This window comes from Zingiber officinale, chromosome 11B, assembly GCF_018446385.1.
Source record: "Zingiber officinale cultivar Zhangliang chromosome 11B, Zo_v1.1, whole genome shotgun sequence".
Lineage (NCBI taxonomy): Eukaryota > Viridiplantae > Streptophyta > Magnoliopsida > Zingiberales > Zingiberaceae > Zingiber > Zingiber officinale.
The window spans coordinates 22,143,896-22,161,084 of record NC_056007.1 but is presented as its reverse complement, the minus strand read 5'-3'; the positions used below and the strand labels follow the sequence as shown (position 1 = coordinate 22,161,084).

The 17,189-nt window shown below is 37.3% G+C and overlaps 1 non-coding gene across 1 annotated transcript; it reads right to left on the bottom strand.

Moving 5' to 3' along the window:
* Window positions 1-15,996: 15,996 nt before the first annotated feature.
* On the bottom strand, window positions 15,997-16,102 carry LOC122035500. Its single transcript, XR_006127048.1, has one exon. It is a non-coding gene; the product is annotated as a small nucleolar RNA R71 (small nucleolar RNA).
* Between the last annotated feature and the right edge of the window lie 1,087 nt (window positions 16,103-17,189).

Sequence of the window (17,189 nt, the reverse complement as noted above, 5' to 3'; positions counted from 1 at the left end):
ATAGGCTTCCTTTCTTGGCTCAGCTGCTGGGACTGCTGGTGCTGGTACTAGTGCTGGTGTTGGCGCTGTAGGCTGGGCTGGTGGAACCTCTAAGACTTCTGGAGTCGTCAGATTCGGTTCCGGGGTGACTGTGGGGGTACTTTGCTGATTAGCCTTTAAGGTGGCTATTTCCTGTTGCTGTTCAGCTAGCTGCTGCTGTAACTGAGCCACTAATCCTGTAAGGTCTGGAGGAGGCACTGATCTGCCTGCCTCTTGCTGGGGCTCATTAGCTAGTGCCCTTCTAGCTGGGCATCCTAGTGCCATTTCTAAAGACATAGAGAACATAACATAACTAATCTAATCACGTTTAACTAGCTACTATAAACATGTTAGAGGCTATCACACATAAGCATTGCTATAATTATTCCTAAACATGAAAGCAAGAAACATAAATAGAGTAGAGGTATTCTTACTTGAAAGACGGCAAGGCTGATGCTGATGTGTGTGATGCTGGATAATGGGAACTGCTCTGATACCAACTGTAACGACCCACCCTTCGTACTACCACTACACTCTAAGGATGACCGTTACTTGACTACTAACTCTACTTAACCGGTATGATAAAAAAATCACATGGAAACCCTACCGAAAAATTTCGGCAGAGTCTCCCCTGTACCGGTGACCATATCCGTAAATACATACAGAGTATACTCAGCCACAGGCGGCTGGAACATATATTTTCACAACCACGCAGTTTAATAAATCAAAACATGCAGGTAATGAAAAGCGGAAACATAACTTCTTACTACAAAATTTTCTTATCAACTTAATAAGAAATTAAACTAAACAAATTCTTAAACTAAGTGAGTTCTTTAGCTAAGTCCAAAGGATCTCCATAGTCCACACATCACACACCGTCACAGCATCTCCTTGTCGCCTTCTTCCTTATACTTTAGCTTTTCCTTTATCTGCAGTAGGAGGAAAATAGTATCTATAAGCTAAAAGCTTAGTGAGCGCTATCCTACTCACAAAAACTCGATATGCATGTATATAAATAAAAACATGCTAAAACTGAATGCTAACATGTAAAGCTACTCATGCTCATAAATAGCAAATAAATCAACTAACTGAAAAGCTAACATGTATAGCTACTCATGCTCATAAATAGCAAAGGAATCATGCTAACTGAAATACTAAACATGTACAGCTAATCATGCTCATGAATAGCAAAGGAATCATGCTAACTGAAATACTAAACATGTACAGCTAATCATGCTCATGAATAGCAAAGGAATCATGCTAACTGAAATACTAAACATGTATAGCTAATCATGCTCATAAATAGCAAAGGAATCATGCTAACTGAAATACTAAACATGTATAGCTAATCATGCTCATAAATAGCGAAGGAACTAATTGAAAATCTAACATGTAAAGCTAATCATAGAACTATCATGTGTATCAATAAGAAACTGAATTGCTACCTAAGCTAAACTAATTAATGCTAAACTGAGTCTAACTTGTATTCACATAACTAATTTGTGAAGTTTTGAAAAACTATTTACATAATAGATTAAAATAATAATCATACTGCTGATGGGCCCGGCAACTGTACTTGTTGTGCGCGCATCCCTAACTAAACCCGGGATTGCAAGTTCCGAGTCTAGTAGGGTTTACTAGGTTATCTAAACCTAGGGACGACTGTGGGAGCCCAACCCAATGGATATCTAATCCAGTACAGTGCCACTGCTAAAAGTAAAATACTGAATCTTAAACTAATTAACTTATCTTGCTTTTACTAGGTTATCTGAACCTAGAGGCGATTGTGGGAGCCCACCCATTGGATCGTAGTCCCATATAAGCTGAAGCAAGACTAAATAAGTTATTTTAAATGCTTCTACTGCATTAACTGAGCTATTAAAATGCCTACTGTAGCATTATATTGAGCTAAGCATTTTATCAAGCACTTGGTGTGCACTAGAACACACCCTACGTACTGAAAATCTGTATACAAAGCTTAACATAAATCTGCATGCAAAGCTTAACATAAATCTGCCTATTATGCTAATAAAAAATTCTGTACTATAAGCTTAATAAAAATCTATTCTAAAACTGAAATTCTGCATGCAATACTTATCAAAATCTGCAAGCAATACTTATAAAAATCTACTTATTAAAGTCTGCATACTATACTTATCAAATCTGCATGCTATACTTATAAAAATCTACTTATTAAAGTCTGCATACTATACTTATCAAATCTGCATACTACTAATAAGTTCCTGCATACTATTAATAAATTTCTGCATTATAAACTTAATAAAATCTGCACTTGTAAGATTAATAAAAGCTGCATACTAGTACTTAATGAAATCTGCATATGCTCACATTACAGCAATTAAAAAAAATTGCTCGTGCTTATAAAATAAACAAGAAAAACTAAATTTTTAATGCTACTAAACAGGGCTGTTCATGTTTATTAAATAGCAAGAAAGCCAACACTACGTTCTTGGATTAAGGTTGTTCGTGCCCACTAAATAGCACAATTCAAGCTAAAACCTGCTGGGATTCAAAAACTTATGTAAAACTTGTTACATTTCTTCAAGCTATAAAATTCTGCATACTAACTAAGTTGATTGCTCACAAAACTTGCATTAAAAACCAAAACGACTGCTTACAAATCTACATTAAAACATGCATATCCAAATCTTCATGCCTACTGTATTTCCAAAGGAAGTGCATTCTTAAGGAGATGCAACTGCACTGCTACATATTTCTCTCATGCCTACTGTATGTACCATGAAAGTAAAAGCTTAACAAAATCTGCATTGCTTTATTTGACGTGCACAAACCAAACCTCAAGCAACATATCTTTATGCTTACTGTCCAGAATTGAAAAAAAACCCGGATGCACAGCAACTCCAGAAAACTGTTCCTACCCTTCTTATTGTGCAACCGAACTGCCCATTAAGGTAACAACCAATAGAATTTAAAACATGAAACTCAATTAAAAGGGCTGAAGGGTCAACATGCTTCGAAATTAAAGAAGGAACAAGAATCCGAAAGCAAATCAAAGAAGAAAGACAAAATCGCGAAACTACTCCTACTGCAGGTGAGTAGCAACTCACCTTCGGTTCTTGGACTTACAACCGAGTAAGACAGCTTCTAGGGCTTCGGAGAAACTCACGATCTCGGCCTCTTCCTCGCGTCTTCGAGCTCTCCTTGTCGAGAGGATCGAGAGGACGAAGAAATCTCTTGGAATCGAGCCTTGGTCGTTCGCCGGAGACGTGCCCTAGGTTGGCTTCGTTTCCGCCCAAGAGGAGAACGGCGCTGCTCGCGTCGGGAGAGAAAGGGAAGAGAAATCGTGAGATTAGGTCACGGCTAATCAAGCCCTAAGTTCTCCCTTTATAACTCCAATATTTCTATTAACTACTCTTGCTTAAATACAACTTGATTCAGGTTTTATTAACGAACCCGCGGCTGGTCTGTTGGTTAAGCTAACCTTTGCTTCACCCGAGGTTCACTGTTCAAATCTCGGCTTGGACATTTTTTGTCGAAACTTCTTTCGTTCAGTAAAAATACCAAACGAACTTCAAAAATTACGTAAAAATACTCTAAAAATCTCTAGAATTTTTGTAAAGCATTTCTAGATTTTTATAAGGACTTTTAGAACTCCAAATATTGAAATTTGGGGTGTTACAAAGTAAACAATCTGTCTCACTTTACTCTCCAATGTGCATGACTTTTGTTTCAAAATACGAAAAGATAAGTTTTAAAAGCGCACGATATTCACCCCCCTCTATCGCTCCAAACGATCTATCAGTAACCACCTTTGTCTCTGTGTGTTTGCATTTGCATTTACTTTCCGCTGCGTGTTTTACTTCGATAGTTTTTCGAATCATCTAAAATAGCCACGAGCGCTATTCCCCCCCCCCCCCCCCCCCCTAGCGCTTTTGATCCAACACCCATGTGTTCTTTAAAAGTTATACTTGGAATTACAAACAGAACTTAATATTATTAATTCCAAGTTTAACTTATCTATTCTTAGAGGTTTAGACTTGGATCGCAAACGAAACTTAACATTATTAATCCAAGTCTGACCCATGTTACAAAGTTGATTAAATATTTATTTCTAAAATTGGCTTCCAGGTTAAACATGGGGAGGCACTAGACCTTCTTGGTTATGGGATCATCCACCTCTTCCTAGACAAAGCCTTTTAAAGAAATTCAATATTTAATCTCCCTATAGTAACCCTAGGGTTAACCACTAAGAACAATCGAATCACAAGATCGAAAAACAAAAAAACACAAAATCGAAACATAAAATTGATTCCTAAAACGATAGCCTCTTGTGTTTGATATTTCTAGATCAAAAACAAAGAACATGAACTAACTAACATGATGCAGAAACAATTAGTTAGTTATACCTTTATTTGTAGCTAATGACCTCTTGGACTTCTATTGTATTCCTCTTCTTTTCTTGGACGTCGTGTGGACGACGATCTACCAAGAAGAAATCCACCATAACCCTTTCTTCTTCTTCACCAAATTCGGCCACCTTCCAATCTCCAAGGGATGATAGACTAGAGAGTCTCCTTCTCTTCTTCTTCTCCTTCAAGCAACCGCCCACCAAGAAAACTCCAAGATCAATGCCGCAGGCCATCAAAGAAGAAAACAAAAGGAGAAGAAAGAAGGATGAGGGCCGACCACCAAGGAGGAGAGAAGAAAACTATAGATGTTGTGTCTCATGAAGGCACCCTCTACCTCTCTTTTATAATCCTTGGTGAATCCAAAAAAGGAAAATTTTATAACAAAATTCCTTTTCTATCATGGCATGGAAAGGAAAGTTTTATAACAAAAATTAAAACTCCCTTTTCTATCATGAACATGGCCGACCACAATTAACTCTCTTAAGCAAGGAAAAATTTTAAACAAAAAATTAAAATCTCTCTTCAATAATCCCTTTTGTGGATAGCTTTAAAAAGAATATTTTATAAATTAAAATATCTCTCTTTTAAATCCTTTTATGGATATAAAAGAAAAGATTTTAAAAATAAAACACCTTTTAAATCATGGTTACAAAAAAGGAGAATTTTATGAAAAATTAAAATCTTTATTTTAAACATTATAGACAACTACAAATAAGGAAAGATATCAAATCTCTCTTTAATCCTTTGTAGAAAGCTATAAAAAGAAAGATTTTAAAATTTAAAATTCTCTTTTAAAACTATGTGGATGACATTATAAAAGGGAAGTTTAAACAAAATAAAATTTTCTTTTATGACCGATCTAAAAAAGGAAAGTTTTATAATTAAAATCTTTCTTTTAAATCCTTTTGTGGATGACCATAAAGGAAAGATTTTGACTTAAAATAAAACTTCCTTTTCTACTCTTACTTGGCTGGCCCTATCTTGAGCATCAAGTCATGCTTGGGCCAGCCCTAGCTTGGGCACAAAGAGGGCTTGGCCGACCCCTTTGCTTGGGCACCAAGCAAGGGCATGGCCAGCCCCTTCTTGGCTAAGAAGGTGGGATTTGGGTGGATAATAGGGCTTTATATGAGAGGTTACAATAGGGATCGAGAGGAGGAATTGGCTTTGATCTCCCGATAAACTTGAGCTTCCTGTATTCGCCCCAAACACCCAACTCAAGTTCATCAATAATAACTCATACCACTAAAGAGCTATTATTGAACTACTGCACCAATCCCATATTACATTATGGGCTCCTTCTTATCATGAGTGCATTAATCTCCCTGTGTTTAAGATATTGAATGTCCTCTAATTAAATGAGTTACTAACTACTCACTTAATTAATATGTAGCTTCAAGAGTAGTACCGCTCAACTTCATTGTCATGCTGGACTAGGTCCACTTGCAGAGTTTACATGACAATCCTTATGAGCTCCTCTTGGTGACACCATCAACCTAGATCTTTAGGACACAGTTTTCTTCTATAATCAACAATACACCATATAAATAATATTATGTTTCAACTTATCGGGCCTATTGATTTATCGAACTAAATCTCACCCATTGAGAAATTAAAGAAATAAATACTAATTATATGTGCTTGTTATTATATCAGGATTAAGAGCATACACTTCCATAATAACTGAGGTTTGTTCTTTTATATAGTCAGTATAAAAAGAAACTACCTCAAATAGTCCTACTCAATACACACATAGTGTACTAGTGTAATTTTATAGTTAAGATAAACTAATACCAAATTACACTACGACCATTTCAATGGTTTATCCCTTTCCATTTCAGTCGTGAGCTATTATTTATAATTTATAAGAAACTGATAACATGATCTTCTATGTGTGACGACACACACCATGTTATCTTTAATATAAATTAAATGGACAAATACAATTATCATAAATGTAAACATTTGACCAATGTGATTCTTATTTCAAAATAAATATTTATACCAAAAGCTAGACTTTTAGTATACATCCTAACAATCTCCCACTTATACTAAAAGACTATGCTACCATATATACTGCCATATAACTTATTCCCATCCCCTCAACATGCCCACCAAAAGCTCTCGCCGGAAGGGCCTTAGTGAAAGGATTTACCAGGATATCTTCTGATGCATTCTTGGCGACAATAACTTTATCTCATTTTACGATGTCTCATATCGGGTGGTACTTGCGCTCAATGTGTTTACTTGCCTTATGGGCTCGTGGTTCCTTCGAGTTTGCTACTGTACCACTATTATCACAATAAGTTATGATAATTTTGGGTAAACTAGGAATCACATCTAAGTCCATCATAAAGTTTCTGAGCCACATTACTTCTTTGGCTGTCTCAGAGGCTGCTACATACTCAACTTGCATGGTGGAGTCCTTCTTAGGTACTTCAATATATGCTTTACCACAATCCAATGTCCCTGTCTTAGATTACTTTGATATCTACTAACCATGCCCATGACAAAATAGATATCCGGTTTGTTATGGTACATAACGTTGCATACATCAGCCTTTCTACAGCCGAAGCATAAGGAACTGCCTTTATTTCCTCTATTTCCTTTGAAGTCTTAGAAGATATCTCTTTAGATAAAGGTACTCCATGCCAAAAAGGTAAGAAACCTTTCTTGGAGTTTTGCATGCTAAAACGAGCAAGGATTGTATCGATGTATGAAGCTTGGGATAAACACAACATCCTTTTCTTACGATCCTTTATTACTTTGATCCCCAGAATATGTGCACATTCTCCCAAGTCCTTCATATTGAATTACTTGGACAACTATACCCTTACGTCTGACAACACTTTGATATTGTTACCAACTATCAAAATGTCATCTACGTATAGTACAAGAAATACCACCACGTTTCTGTCATGCTTCTTGTATACACAAGACTCATTCGGACACTGAATTAATCCATAAGACTGGATTACTTTGTTAAACCGGATGTTTCAAGATCTTGAAGCTTGCTTCAGTCCATAAATAAACTGATTGAGCTTGCAAACTAGATGCTCTTTGCCCTTTGCAATGAACCCCTCTGGTTGCTTTATATGGATATTTTCTTCAAGACTTCTGTTAAGGAAAGTTGTCTTGACATCCATTTGCTAAACCTCATAATCCATATGAGCAGCAATAGATAAAAGAATCTGGATAGACTTAAGCATAGCTACCGGTGAAAAAGGTTTCCTCATAATCGATTCCCTCTTTCTGAGTATACCTTTTTGCAACAAGCCTTGCTTTGAAGGTTTCCACCTTTCTTGTCTGCCCCTCTTTTTCTTTTGTAGCCCTATTTACATCCAATGGCTATTACACCGTTTGATAGTTCTACTAGCTCCCAGACTTTATTAGAATACATGGATTCGAGTTCATTGCACTTTGCCAAGATGTTGCATCTTTATCTTGGAGTGCTTCGTCATATGTACGGGAATCAGGTTCATGTTCACCAGGGATCAAGTCTGAAGAATCTCCCAAAAACATGAATCTTTCAGGTTGCCTAACAACCCTCCCACTACGACGAGGCACTGTCTATAATTGTGCATCATTTGTGACACGTGTTACAATTTCCTATGACATTTCATCTTGCACTGTTGGTACTAAGTTAAACGTGTCCTCTCTAATTTCTTCAAGAATAATTTTACTCATAGGCTTATGGTCCATTATATAGTCCTCTTCTAAAAATTGGGCATTAGTGCTTACAATGACCTTTTGATCTTTAGGACTATAAAATAAACCACCTTTCGTTCCTTTTGGATAACACACAAACTTCTGTACGAGATTCCAATTTATCAGCGTCTCCCTTCAGCACATGTGCTGAACTACCCCAAATACGAATATATTTCAGACTAGGCTTAGCATATTCCATAATTCTATGGGAGTAGAGGGAACTGACTTAGAAGGTACCAAGTCCAGAATGTACACTACTGTTTCTAGAGTATATCCCTAAAATGAGTTCGGTAATTTCTAAATAACTCATCATCGATCTAACCATTTCCATAAGAGTTCTATTCATTCATTCTGCCACACCATTCTGTTGGGGTGTACCAGGTGCAGACTATTAGGATTGAATCCCAGCTTCTGATAAGTAATTCCTAAACTATCCTGAGAGGTACTCGCCACCATAATCAGATCATAGTGTCTTTATACTTTTATCATGATGTTTCTCCACATTAGCCTTGTACCCTTTGAACTTATCAAAGTAGTCAGACTTGCAGTGCATCATGTAAATGTGCCCGTATTTTGAATAGTCATCTATTAAAAGAGATAAAATATTTGAAACCACCTCTTACTGGATAGTCATAGGACCACACAAATCAGAATGAACCAATTCCAACACTTCTTTGGCTCTATACCCCTGTGTTTTAAAAGGCCTCTTGGTCATTTTTCCTTCCAAGCAAGATTCATAGGTTGGAAAGTTTTCCACCACCAATGAGCCTAAAGGTTTATTAGCTATTAACCTTTGAATCCTACGTAAGTTAATATAACCTAGCCTTAGATGCCAAAAATATATTTGGTTCATTTCTGAAGGCTACTTTCTAATATTAGAATTAGAAGTAATGTTATTAATTTCCATTTGTTGCATCGTGGGAGTTATTGAATTAAGAGTATATAAATTGCCGATCAATGTACCAGAACAGATAACTACCCTATTTTCCTTGACAATAATTTTGTTATCAAAAGAAACAGAATATCCATTCATAAAAGTTTTGAAACTGAAATCAAGTTCTTTCTAAAACTTGGTACATAAAGGCAATTACTCAATAATCAATTTTTATTCCTTAAATAAAATTCTCCCACTGCAACAACCATCACTTTCGTAGCATTGCCCATGTAGATGGTGATTTCCTCTTCATGTAGTCGTCAGGTTTCCTAGAACCCCTACAATGAATTGCAGACATGATCCATGGCTCCCGTATCTACACACCAGGTACCAGTAGATAACACCACTAAACATGTTTCAACAACTAATGAATAAGATACACCTTTTTTGTTCTCATTTTTGATAGGTCAATCCTTATAGTCTACAATGTCCAAGTTTTGTTTCCTAATCAATGTAATTGGGACTAGTAAGTTTGTCCTATAAGAGGATTGAAAACTATTTGAAATTCTAAGAATCACAATATATGGTCAAAACTTTAGAATTCAAAATAATATTGATTCCTCAAACAACATCATTTAAATTCACCAACTCCTCAAACATCATAAAATTTGTATGCCACGATAGTGTGGACATATACAAATTCAAACATTTGTAAGAGGGGTTTTTTTCCCATTAATCATCTTATCAACCTAACTTTATGACAAATAAAAGTACCTCAAATACCGTGAATTTTGTATCCCACGATAGTATGGACGTATACAAAATCAAACATTTTGTAAGAGGGGGGGTTTTCCCAATAATTTTATTATCTTGTCAACCTAACTTTATGACAAATAAAATTACCTCAAACACCGTGAATTTTGTATGCCACGATAGTATGGGCGTATACAAAATCAAACATTTGTAAGAGGGGTTTTACCCATTAATTTTATTATCTTGTTAACCTAGCTTTATGACAAATTAATAGTTGGTTTTCTCTTTGGTCACACAAATAATAGTAGTGGCTCTGATGGGGAGGATACTATTAAATGCGCCTAAGTGTATACCATTACTTGATACTTAGTCCATTAAATAGGGTTGTGCCCCTTCAGATGGAGAAGATCACACACTCCTAAATAATTTCCTATAACCATCCATAAAGGAAGTTTGATCTAGTGATCCATAAACAAATTCATCCAATGTGGAGGAAGGCACTCAGAGCCAACGCGTAAGTTTGTTTGCATCACTTACAAACTAGTAATGGAGACCGTGAAATTTAATTAAATTCCTCTCCCACTTAGTTATTTAGGATGAGGAATTTTAACATGCAAGCACACATTACATGCACACACACACACACATCATAACAAATATAAAACGATAAATATGCAAAATAATTTTCCAACTATTATGGCCTTTATCCGTAGCTATCCTTCGTGTGCCACCAACCCTAGCTGCTGCCAACTTTAGCCACCGCCAATGGGTTTAGTCATCGCGGCCATCTTGCTTCCTTTTCAGCTGCGCCTCTAGTCCTACAACAACACCACGCCTCGCAAGAATACGATCCGCGACAAAAATAGAATTTTACATTTATCGATCCTATATTCCACAAGGGAATGCACATATATTCTAGATCGAACAAAAATGCAAAATCCTAATAACTAATACATCTCCTGCTGTATTTAATAGTACAATCATGCCAACACATAAAATGCCCTTGACATGTTCGAGGGTCCAATCACACAGAAAACCCATAGGGCCAAAATAGTTGGAGCTTGCAACCACAAAGTTAATCTATTTGCACATCCTACTATTATCCTAAATTTATGTATGATGTATGCATAATAAAATTGAAAACTAAACACACAGAGGTAATAACCTAGCTCTGATACCAATTGTTGGTTGCTACTCGAAATACGTACTGGTTCCCCTGTATAAAAATTTTATACAAGTACTGAACCTTTCCAGCTATCCATGTGTTCTTTAAAAGTTATACTTGGAATTGTAAATGGAACTTAACATTATTAATTCCAAGTTTAACTTATCTGTTCTTAGAGGTTTAGACTTAGATCGCAAATGGAACTTAACATTATTGATCCAAGTCCAACCCATGTTACAAAGTTGATTAAATATTTATTTATAAAATTAGCTTCCAGGTTAAATATGGAGAGGTATTAGGCCTTCTTGGTTATGGGATGATCCACCACTTCCTTGACAAAGCCTTTTAAAGAAATTCAATATTTAATCTCCCTATAGTAACCCTAGGTTTAAAAGCTAAGAACAATCGAATCACAAGATCAAAAAATAAAAGAACACAAAATCAAAACATAAAATTGATTCCTAAAATGATAGCCTCTTGTATTTGATATTTCTAGATAAAAAATAAAGAACATGAACTAACTAACATGATGCAGAAACAATTAGTTAGTTATACCTTTCTTTGTAGCTAATGACCTCCTGGTTTTCTATTGTATTCCTCTCCTTTTCTTGGGCGTCATGTGGGCGACGATCTACCAAGAAGAAATCCACCATAGCCCTTTCTTCTTCTTCACCAAATTCGGCCACCTTCCAAGCTCCAAGGGATTCTAGACTAGAGAGCCTCCTTCTCTTCTTCTTCTCCTTCAAGCAATCGGCCACCAAGAAGACTCTAAGCTCAATGCCGCCGGCCACCAAAGAAGAAAACAAAAGGAGAAGAAAGAAGGATGAGGGCCGACCACCAAGGAGGAGAGAAGAAGAACAATAGATGTTGTCTCATGAATGCACCCTCTACCTCTCTAATGTGCGTAGATTATATACCTTTGTTTAGCATATTTTGACGCACATTCACATAATTTGTACATGCTTTATCTACGTATTTTCGTACTTCCAGCTTTCCATTTAGCATATTTACTCTTTTTGTTCGGAGATATGCTTTTGTGCATTTTTTGTACACAGAAGTCGAATTTGGTGAAGGATTCATGTTTAAGGCCAAATCTGCAAGCGAAGCAAAGGAGGAAGGCACCATACCTGAACCTCACACGACCCTGCCATGGGGGGTTGCCCAGGCTGTGTGGAGATCCTTGGCCGTGTGGCTGCAGCAGAGGTGGAAGTTGCCACGGCTGTGTGAACCTCGCACGGCCTTGCCAAGATTTGAAGCCAGAAGGAGTCAGGCCGTGTACACTACACGACCATGCAAGCCATCCAGAGCTGGAGCCTTACACGACCGTGTGGATCTACACGATCGTGCAATATTTCTAGAAACAAAGAAGACTTTGGCCGTGTGCTTCACACGGTTGTGCAAGGTTTCCTGAGACCAAGAAGACTCTAGCCGTGTGAACCACAGGACTGTGCGAGATTTCCAAAGGCAGAGGCAGTGCAGGCTGTGTAGATCTACACGGCCGTGCAGGAGAAGAAGAAGCTGTGTGTGTCACGACCGTGTCTCACACACGACCGTGTGAGGTAGGCAGAGAGGGGAGTGAAGTAGGCTGTGTGAACCTCACACAGCCGTACCTCGGGGTCGTGTGGCGCCCAAACCCCTCATTTATATAAAGCCTTCTTCTTGATTTGAAAGGGGATCTTCTCCTCCTTGGGAGAGAACAAGATTTGGGCGAATCCTCTTCATCTTAGAGGGATTTTCGGGAAATTCAAGGGGAGATCTTCTACAAATCGATCCGGAATCAAGGATTGGATCCTAAGACCGTTCTTCATCGTAGATAAGCTTTTCTTCCCTTTCTTTTCTCGGATTTAGGATCAAGATGCTTTTAATTTCTTTATCTTTGGGTTTCTTTCTTTATTCTATGGAGTAGATCTCCTTGTTCTAGGATAGAGGGAGTAATTGTAATGATAATTTGATGTAAAACTCTTGTGGATTTACTAATTTCCTATTTCTATGATTTTTCCTTGTTTGTATCTATTTGATTTTGTGTGGATTCTTGTGATTTGGACCTAATTCCCATTCTTGATTAAATATTTGGATATCTTGGGGATCTCATAGAGGTTATTCTTCACTTAATTTTTTGAGGGACGTTCGTGACAGGAACAAGTCCGTGTAAGGACGTTTGAGGGATAATCTTGAGAGTGAAGTAGGGTTATTCAAGGGGTAGGATAGATTTGTATGCATAAATCTTTATATCTCGGTGCGGTTGAGGCGTGATGAATTCTTATGTTGATTATCCGAGGGACGCACGTGACAGGCATGCCCGTATAAGGAAAACATAGGTTCATCCCTAATTGATCACATTTAGGTTTAGATTTCAGTCCTAGGCCGGTTGTCTATTGCAAGAGAGAACCGGCAACCCTTTACAAACATTGGATAATTGAGAAATAAGATTTGGTAGATCATTTATATTGATGATGTTGGGTTTTTCGGGCCGCGAAAATCGCTTTTCGCATCGCGGAAACCCCGAATCGCCCAAGCCACGGATCTCGTGCAAGGTAAAACTTTCAAAAAATACGAGTACGAGTTTAAAACACGATCGACTCTTAGATCTACGAGGGAAAAACATTTACCCTTGATGCGTGCCCTTCGTAATCCCGCAACGTCCAAAGGTAGCCGGATCTCGAGACCGTCAAGCGAACGGTCCTCTAGCGGTATCCACACGAACAAGGAGTGGTCTTCTACCACTCAAAGATGGAGAGGAGAACCCACAAGTGTGCTAGCACTTTCTAGGGCTCTCGGATTGGATCTAAAAAGGTGAGAAAGGAGAGAAGGGAAAAAAGGAACTCACACACTCCTCTAGGTACTCTCCTTTTGTGACCTTCACACCACCTAGTTGCTTGAAATCAACTCTCACTTCTTCTCCACCATGAAGCCATGACCATCAGCAAGCTTGAGAGAGGGAGAAGCACCCAAGGAAGAAGAAGCATTGAACACCATTCAATTACCACCAAATGAAACCCTCTCCTCACTTAGTGTGGCCGACCACCACATGTGTAACCCCCACATTAATGTGGCCGGCCACATTAAGAGGATTAATGGTGTGTAACCTCCATGAGGTGGCACACCATTATATAAGGGGATGATGTGGCATGCCATGTAGGATGAGTCATCCTCATGATGTGTCAATTCATCAAGTCAAAACTTGATGTGTCAACCTCTATTTGGTCAAGTCAAACTTGACCAATGCTCATCCTAGTTGAGTTAAATCCAAGCTTTGATTCAAGTCAATTTTAATTTAATGAATCTCAATTCATTAATATAAATTGACTCATGAATCAAATTTAAATTAGACTCATTCAACAATTGAATCTAATTGAGTCTAACTCAATAAGTCTAATTTGAATCCAATCTTTGATTCATCATATGAATCTAATCCTATTGGTTCATCATATGAACCTAATCTCCATGCACATGTTCTTTGTGTGTGACCCAATAGGTTCTTGTAACGTTGGCAATGTTATAAACTCCTTTAAAAACATAAGCAATGAGCGGCATCTAGCAATACATCATTGCTACCCAAGTTACAAGAAATGTTGAGATCCAACATCACCTTGTGACTACTAATTGTGACTCCTCACAATATGTGACAAGTGTCCTTCTATCCTAGACATCTAGATTGATCAATGTGAGGCATAGACCGTGTCATCCTCTGACCAATCTAAATCTTGAACTCCGAGTAGACTCACTCAATCAAATGAGCTCAATATCTCATATTGACTCATTTGGGTATGACCATACACTTCGTGGTCTCACTCTATCAAGAATATCGATGTCTCTCCCATCATATAGGAGGGATAGATCCCATCTACATCACTCATATCCCTCTGCATAATTTGTTATATACCCAGTAATCGCCTTTATAGTCCACCCAGTTACGGGTGACGTTTGACGAAACTAAAGTACATAACTCCTTATGTAGGGATCCATGGTGACTTCAGGTCTAAGGACTAATAGTCATACTAATAGCCACATGAGAAAGTATATGACACTCATATAACGATCGATGATACTTTCTCATGGCGGGTCATTCAGTATACATTCTCTAATGCATACCCATGTGTCAGCTTGATATCTCTATATCCATGACTTGTGAGATCAAGTCATCGAGCTGACCTACATGCTAGTCTTATTGTATTAACATTGTCCCTGAATGTTAATACTCGACTAGGAATGATTTAGAGTAGTGTTCCCTATATCATCTCACTATCGATTCAACTAATCGATTGATATAGGTATGAACGTTCTACTCAAGGACGTTACTATACTTATTTTATCTGACACTAATACAAATAAGCATAATAACCAAAAACCAATGCCTTTATTAATATACAAAAAAAATATGATATACATGAGTCCATACAATCATCAAATGATTGGCTCTAGAGCTCTAACTAACAGATGAACCTTATAAAGAAACTAAAACTCCTAGAACATCATATTATTGCAGCCCTTATTCTTGTTTATTATTCTTTTATTCCTATGTTTTACTTTGTATAGTTGAATTTAGCTTTTGTGAATCGATTGATTTGTTGTTTAGTTTATTCGTGTTGAGACATCCTTAGTGCTTATTCCAGTCCCTGTGGATATGATATCTTTTATTATTACTTACGACATTTCCGTACACTTGCGGAATGATCAACAAGTTTTTGGCATTTTCTTGAATATCCATGAGCACTAACATGTCAAGCAGTCCCATGAGAAATTTTTCTACACCATTTTTTGCAAGATTTTTATCTCCCATTGTGCAACCTCAAATTGAAGCAGAAAATTTCCAACTAGACCTAGAGTTAATTTTCATGATACAAGTTCACAAATTTGGAGGAGATGTATCTAAAAGTCCTTATCTGCATCTTGAAACATTTTTAGAGATTTGTGATATGGTGAAATATGAAGGAGTGTCAGCAGATGCAGCTCGATTGATGGCATTTCCTTTCAGTATGAAGGATAAAGCAAGGACTTGGTTATATTCTCTCCGTCCTCAAAGCATCACAAGTTGGGAACAATTGGAGAAGCAATTTTTGAATTATTTTTTCCTCCAAGAAGATCAGTGTATATGAGGAATTGCATAACAAACTTTGCTCAGACATATGGAGAATCATTAATTGAAGCATGGGATAGATTCAAGAGTCTTCAAAGACAGTGCCCTCATCATGGTTTTGAAAAATGGTTGATTCTGCACATATTCTATGGGGGAATTTCTTTCTTAGACAAGAGTTTATTAAATTCATCAGCTGGAGGTTCTTTTATGGACAAAAGTGTAGATGAAGCATATATGTTAATTGATCAAGTGACATTGAACCTCCATGAATGGTCGAACATAAGTTGAATGAAATCTTCCTCAAACATTCAAGAAGTGCAAGCTATAAATGCTATAGAGCCTGTCAAATAAATTGTAACTCAACCATCTATGAGTTTTGAAAATCATAAGTCACAGAACGGGGAGTTCAAACATTTGGGGGCAAAGATTGAAAGTGTTGTTTCAAAATGGTTCAAAGAAGATCCCCCTCCTACTCAGTCAAGATTTAGTGAAAAGTGTGATGATGTTGGGTTGAGAAGTGGCAAAAATCAAGAAGAACTTATGAAGAAGGACATGTTTATAATTGAGGAGAAGAATAATAGAAAACCACAAGAACTCAGTTCCATTTCTCTAGGAAGTTCCAAAAGGCCAAAAGTACCTTTCCCTCAACGATTGATTACACCAACACTAGATAAGAAAGTTGGACCTCCTCCAAAAGCTCAAAGGGAATTTGGAAAAAAGGAAGTTAAATCTTTCCCAGGACCTTCACTAAGGGTTCCTTTTCCACAAAGGTTAGTGGGGGTCAATGAAAATAAAGACTTCGATAAATCCTATGACACTAATATGGTTGAGTGTAGTTTTTTGAATGGATATGAAGATGAGGACTCTTCAGATGAGGATTTTATTAATAATGTAGTGGTAAATAAGTTTTCAGATCTACCTCCAAATTTTATAAGGTGTTATAGTGACATTGAATTTTCAGATGATGAATGTGATGTGGTAGTTCAACTTAAAACTACAAGTGAAGTTATTGATCCTCTTGTTATTGATTCTCCTATTGAGGATATAGATGTTGGTTTATTTTTTGATGTATGTGTTGATGATGATGATGTGGAAGAATGTGTAGGGAGCTGTGTTGTGGAAGCAGCATCTCAAGGATCACCACCTTTGTCCACACAACCCTTAGAGGTTGTAAGAATTGATCATGTTGTGGAACAATGTGTAGGG